Source organism: Mus pahari, chromosome 4 (genome assembly GCF_900095145.1).
Source record: "Mus pahari chromosome 4, PAHARI_EIJ_v1.1, whole genome shotgun sequence".
Classification (NCBI taxonomy): Eukaryota; Metazoa; Chordata; class Mammalia; order Rodentia; family Muridae; genus Mus; species Mus pahari.
Window position 1 is genome coordinate 78,715,855 of NC_034593.1, and position 7,318 is coordinate 78,723,172.

Genomic DNA, 7,318 nt, shown 5'->3' on the forward strand with positions numbered 1-7,318 from the left:
GTGTGTCTGAAGAGAATGACAGTGTACTCACATACATAAAATAAATCTATATAAATAACTATTATTTAAAAATGGAAAATGAGCCTGGTGGTGCACACCTATATAATTCCAGCACTTGAGGCCGAGACAGACGGATCACTGTGAGTTCCAGGCCAACCAGACTAAGAACCTGCCAAATAAAATCCAAACAATCAAGCAAAACACTGGAAAACAGGCAGACCTAAAGTGGGTAACTGTCCTGGTTAGCTTTAGCAGTCAACCTGATACAAACTTAGAGTTGCCCGGACAGAGGGAATCTCACTAAAGAGTTACTAAGATCAGATCAGACGGTGGCACATCTGTGGGACAGATGTTCAATTGTCAATTACGTCAGGAAGGCTCAATCCACTGTAGCATGCCTAGGCAGGGGGGCCAGGACTGGGTAAGAATGACACTTGGACCTGGGAGCAAGCCAGTAATCAATGGAGGTCGTACTTCCCTTCCTCAGAAGGAGGCAGAGCTAGGTGAATTTAATCCCAGTTCTCAGGAGGCAGAGGCAGACAGATCTTGGAATTTGAGGTCAACATGGTCTACAGAGGGAGTTTTAGGACAGTGGGGCTACTCATAAAGACCCTATCTCAAAAATAAATAAACAAACAAGAGACAGAAAGAAGAAAAGAAAAGGGGGAAAGGAGACAGAAAGTGCTGTGTTGGTGGCACAGGAGAGGTTGTTGTACCAAAGCACTTTTTGCTACAATGGATGAGGGCAAAAGGTTGTTGCTGTCTAGCGAGTGTCTCTCTACCTGGTACACACTGGCCCACAGGAAGTACTGCTCTTTTGGAGAGCTGTCTGTTCTTTGGCTGCCTTCTCTTTACACCTTTTCAGGGTAGTAGCATCAGCTCCTGGTTTTAAAGCAAACCTTAAATTCCAGAGGCTCAAAGTCCATTGTGTACAGCCTGAAACTCCCTCTAGAGTGTCATACCTCTGTATCCAGCCACTGTGGGTGTATTCAGGTGGTTCCACAGGTTATATTTAACAGGAGCACAGGAGCTTTAGGACTGAAGGTATCCGTTTCTCCTAAATTCTTTATTATAGTTAATAGTCACACTTCTTTCTTAGATGCTCAAATTATATCGGCCTATCTCTCTTTCCAGATGTGAATGTGCACAGAAGTGTGCATGTAGTGGGCAGGGATTTAAGACTAGGAACAGGAGCAGGGAGATGGCTCATCAGGTGAAAGCATTTGTTCTGCAAGCCTGATGACCCAAGGAGAGAACTCAATCCAGTATAATCCTTAGACCTAACACGTGCCAATCACACACACACACACACACACACACACACACACACACACACACACACACACACCATATCTCAGTGGTTAGGAACTTGCTGCTCTTGCAGAGAACCCAGGACCCACGTCAGGCAGCTGACAACCGCCTCTATCTCCAGCTCAGTTCCGTGGAATCTAATGCTGTCTCCTGGCTCCTCCAGTTCTAAATGGACATAGTGCACATACAGACAAGCAGGCATATGTGACAATAAGTGTAAAGAGCAGTAGCAAACATATTTTGTGCATTCACTTCCTAGTGTCATATTAATTTTGCCACAGTAAGTACTTTGCTATGTCTTTTTAAAGAAATATTTTAATTTTATAGGTATGAGTGTTTTGTCTGCATGGGTGCTTATACATCACATGAATATCTTGTGCCCATGGAAATCAAAGAAGGACAATGGATCCCCCAGGACTCAAGTTATCAATGTGGGTGCTGGGAATTGAACCCAAGTCCTCTGCAAGACCAGCCAATACTATTACCCACCGAAGCATCTCTGCAGGAACCCCTTTTCTTTGGAAGGCTCTCTATAAATCTGTCCCTCCCCTACCTATCCGGGATAGTTCTTTAGGTCAGCTTCCCTGTCATTTTGCATGAAAATTACAAAACTTTCTTAATTATTAATAAGATTTCTATTTAAAGCATAGTTGGTTTTTTTCTCCTCAGTTATGTGAATTTTAGGTTCTTTTTTCTTTTTGGTCTTTTTTGAGATAGGGTCTCTCTATGTAGTCCTTGCCACATAGATGAGACTGGCTTTGAACTCAGAGAATTTGCCTCTGTCTCTGCCTCTTGAGTGTTGGGATTAAAGGTATGTGTTCAGTTATATTTATTATATACTAGTTATATATAATATTATATATCATATGTAATATGTTAATATTAGTTATATAATATATAATATGGATTAGTTAGTAGACACTCCAGCAGATGCTTGAGCCCCTCATGAACCCCTGACCTCTGCCCTGAGTGTGACCTCTGCCCTGAGTGTGACCTCTGCCCTGAGTGTAACCTCTGCCCTGAGTGTGACCTCTGCCCTGAGTGTGACCTCTACTCTGAGTGTGACCTCTGCCCTGAGTGTGACCTCTGCCCTGAGTGTGACCCCTGCTCTGAGTGTGACCTCTGACCCTGAGTGTGACCTCTGCCCTGAGTGTGTTGCTTTACTCCTTCGGAAGTGTGGTTTTTCTATTGAAGTGAATTCTGAAAGTTTTTTGTTTTGTTTTGGTTTTTTTGTTTTTTGTTTTCTTGGGGGGGGGTGTTGGGTTCTTGGTTTGTTTGTTTATGTTTTGTTTTTCGAGACAGGGTTTCTCTGTGTAGCCCTGGCTGTCCTGGAACTCACTCTGTAGACCAGGCTGGCCTCGAATTCAGAGATCCACCTGCCTCTGCCTCTGCCTCCCAAGTGTTGGGATTAAAGGCCTGTGCCACCACTGCCCATCTTGTTTTAGAAAACAGGACCCACCCATGACTCTGTGCGAGCCAGTCTCTGTCAAAAGGCACAGTGCACTTCATACACAGCCACAGTGAACAAAGTGTTCTCTCTGCTCACTTGATCCAAGGGCACAAGGGGTTTTTCTGATAAAAGCAATCAACAACTGCTACTCACATGCAGAGTCACAGCACCACTGGCCTCACTGGTGAGTCAGCCGTGCTTTAACTGAAAAGACGTTAAAGTATGGTTTTAAGCATCACTCTTTCTTCACATGGTGGATCATACCTAGAACCCCATCACTGGGGAACTGAAGCAGGGTTGGGAGTTTGAGGCAAGCCTGGGCTAAAGAGTGAGACTGTCTCTGAAAACAATGAAAACAAAGCCAAACGGCGCTGGAGAGACAACTTGGTGGGTAAGAGTGTACTTTCTGCTCTTGTAGAGGACCCAAATTCAGTTCCCAGCACCCATGTCGGATAGTCCACAACATCTCCAGCTCCAGGAGATCTGACACCATTTCCTGACCTCTGTAGGCACTGAACTCACATACATACATACATACATACACACACACACACACACTACATTTTTAAAAAATCTCTGATAATATATACACATTATCTTACTCAGGATTTCTATTGCTACGATGAAACACCATGACCAATAGCAAGTAGGAAACAAAGAGTTTATTTGGCTTATATTTCCATATTGCTGTCCATTATCAAAGGAAGTCGGGACAGGAACTCAAACAGGGAGGAACCTGGAGGCTGATGCAGAGGCCATGGAGGGGCGCTTCTTACTGGTTTGTTCTCCACGACTTATTTAGTGTGCCTTCCTGTAGAACCCCAGCTCGTAGGACCACCAGCCCATAAATTACCCCACCCACAATGGACTGGGCCCTGTTCCATCAGTAACTAATCAACAAAATGCCTTACAGACCTGCCTACAATTCCATCTACTGGAAGCATTTTCTTAATGGAGGGTCCCTCCTCTCAGATGACTTTAGCTTGTGTCAACTATCCAGTACACATATAGTGAGAAAGCTAGAAACACACACACACCATACACACATATATTTAAAAATACATCGCTGAGGTGATAGCTCAGCGCGAAGAGTACTTGTATAACTATGAAAACCAGTACCTACATAAAAGCCAGTCATGGCAGCAGGTATTTGTAACCAGGGCTGTGAGCCTGGGGATCTCTGAGGCTCACTGGCCAGTCTACCTGAAACTTAACCTTCAGGTTCAGGGATAGATCCTGTCTCAAAAAGTCATACTGAGAGCAATTAGAGGAAGATCCCCAGTACTGATTGACCTCTGGCCTCCAACACACACACACACACACACACACACACACTCACACACACACACACTCACACACTCACACACACCACACACGCGCGCTCACACGCCGGAAAGAGAAAACAGTAAATGAGAATATCACAATATCACTCTTTGTTAGTATGTCTGTCTTAGTCACTGTTCTATTGCTATGAAGAGACACTATGACCAAGGTAGCTCATAAAAGAAAGCATTTAATTGAGGGGTGGCTTACAGTTTCAGAGTGTTAGTCCATGATCCTCACGGTGGGAAGCATGGCGACAGGCAGGTGGGCATGGCACTGGAGCAGTAGCTGAGAACTTATATCCTGATCTTCAGACAGGAGACAGAGAATGGGGGGGGGGGCAGACAGACAGACAGACAGAGAGTATCATGGAGTTCTGAAACCTCAAAACCCACTCTGATGATTTGAATATGCTTGGGCCAGGTGGTGGCACTATTAGTGGGTGTGGCCATGTTGGAATAGATATGGTCCTTGTTGGAGTGGGTGTGTCACTGTGGGAGTGGGTTTTAATACCCTCGTCCTAGCTGCCTGGAAGCCAGTCTTCTCTTAGCTGCGTTCAGAACAAGAGGTGGAACTCTCAGCCCTTCCAGCCACATGCCTGCCTAGAAGCTGCCATGCTCCCACCTTGATGATAATGGACTGAACCTCTGAACCTGTAAGTCAGCCCAATTAAATGTTGTCCTTTATAAGAGTTGACTTGGTCATGGTGTCCACAGCAATAAATCCTGAACTTAGACACCCACCCTGAGTGACACACCTCCTACAACAAGGCCACACCTCCTGATCCTTCCTAAACAGTCAACTGGGAACTAAGCATTCCAACGCCTGAGCCAGCACGTGCCACCTCTTTCAAAGCATCCCAATCCTAAACGGCTCCTGCTGAAGAATGAGGTTCCAAGCTTTTAGTCTAAAGCCAGAGCGCTCCAGGCTTACCTCCTGACCATGTTTACCATCTTCTAATGTCGGCCTCTGGCTTTGGTGTAGCCCAGTGGTGAGTGCCTGCCACATCCTACAGTGTCTTTGGCTGAAAACAGCATCTTTAGCAAGCCCCGTCCTTCTGTTCTGGACGCTGCTTCCTTCTTTAAGGCACTCTTCCTCTACCTTAGACAAATCTGTTCAAGCCTTGCCTTAGCCAGAGAAGACACCTAAGCCTGACAACCTAAGTTCTGTCCCGAAACCCACATGGTGAGAGCGGAGAACTGGCTCCCTCAGGTTGTCCTCTGACCACTATGACCACTACATGCATGAAGTGGCATATGAGTGTACACGCATGTTCACGGTAAGTAAATAAATATTATAATTTTGCTTTTTTTTCTAAAAGGCAGGGTCTTACTATGTAGCTGTGACTAACCTGAAACTATGTAGACCAGGATGGTCTTAAACTCATCAAGATCCACTTGCCTCTGCCTCTTGAGTTCTGGGACTAAAGGCAGAATTAAAGGTGTGTACCACCACACATGGCTCCTAATGTTATAATTTATTTACTTTTATATGTATGGATGTTTGCCTGCATATATGTCTGTGTGCCACATATATGCACATGCCCACCAAGGTCAGAAGAGAATGTCTTATCCCCTGGAACTGGATTACAAATGGTTGTAAGCCACACATGGATATTGGGAACCAAACCCAGGTCCTTTGTAAGAGGAACCAGGGGTCTTAACTGATGAGCTGTTTTATCAGCCCCGATATTTCAGACAAACAGATAAAAGAAGGTTAAAGAAAAAAAATCCCACCTGCACATAAAGTTCAGTTCAGATTCCCCCTTTCCATAAACTGCCTGTTAAAGCCCCTTGGAGCGTCCACCTTCCTTTACCATATATTATCACTGGGCTATTCTGTAAATGTTTGCCTTTCTCCATAGTCTACCTTCTCAGAGGACCAGGACTACTTCTGAGTTACATATTCTCTCCTCGGGACCCATGGCTCACTGGAAGGGATCTGGGTGATTGATGTGTACAGAGTCCTGGACTCAAACACAGCAGAACATGGAATAAAAATGTAGCCATGTGTGGTGCCTACGTCTTAGCATGACAGATTTTAATTAGTCAGGGAAAGATTTGACAGTTCTCATTAATCTGTTAACGTCTTCATTTGGGCTCTGTAAGGTGAACCATGGTGCTAGGTTTCTGAACGAATTGCATTGTTGGAGGTAGACATTCCGAGGGCACTGAAATATATTAGAGATGCCCCTATAAAAAGAGGGTAAATTTTCTTTGTGGCTCTGACGTTAACAACTCTTGCCCATGCTTTTAAATTTTAATTTTACTAAGTAATATTTACTAAATTTGACTACTAATTTATGTGTTAAATTTTTATGTTTGTTTTACCCACATATATGTCTGTGCACCGCTTGTGTGCTTGGTGCCTTTGAGGACCTGAAGTGGGTGTCAGATCACCTGGAACTGGAGTTGCCGGAGTTACTGCCGTGTGGGCGCTGGAAGAACAGTCAATGTTCTTAAGCACTGAGCCATCACTTCAGTCCCCAGTGCTTGACTAACCCATCGTCTATGTTACGAGTCCTCGGATAAAGCCCCTAGCTCCCCATGGCTTCCTGTAGGACTCCATAGCATGCTTGGCCTCTTGGAGTCTGCAAGGACTTCACAGAGTAGAAAGTATTAAATATGAAACAGATAAAGCTGTTTGAAAAATGGCCAGTAAGCCAAGGAGTTTGGAAATTCTTACAAGTGTGGTAACACGAAGTGGGTTTTATTTACAACCCCTCAGTCTCAGTCTGTTTGCCTTCCTGAAGCCCGCATTGGTGTTCCCCAGTCTCTACCTCACTGGGCTTACACATCCCCACACACCCATCTTACCAGAGGACACCTCTGTAGTCTTGGCCACCAGGAGGCGCATATGTGCCACAGAAGGCAGTTCAACTGCCCCATGACAAAAAGCCAGCCTCGGTCTCCTGGACACCTGTTGTCTCTCTGGAGAGAACAGCTTATGATGTTCTATTTTGGTATGACAGCATCAGCATCTTTCTGCCCTCCATCTGCCTCCCCACTACTGCCCCATCAGCTTGGAGAGCCCACTGAACGAGGGGTGCCCACTCCCCTGCCTTCCCTAGGAAGGGTGCGCTACTTCCACATAAGGCTTAGCTAAGCTGTATAAAGATGAAATAGTTTGACCTAAGCCTGATGTCCCAGTGCACACTTCTGATGCAGCACTTGGGAAGCTACGCCAACACTGGCAGGAGCTTATGACCTGTGAGATACATCACTGGATCCAGGT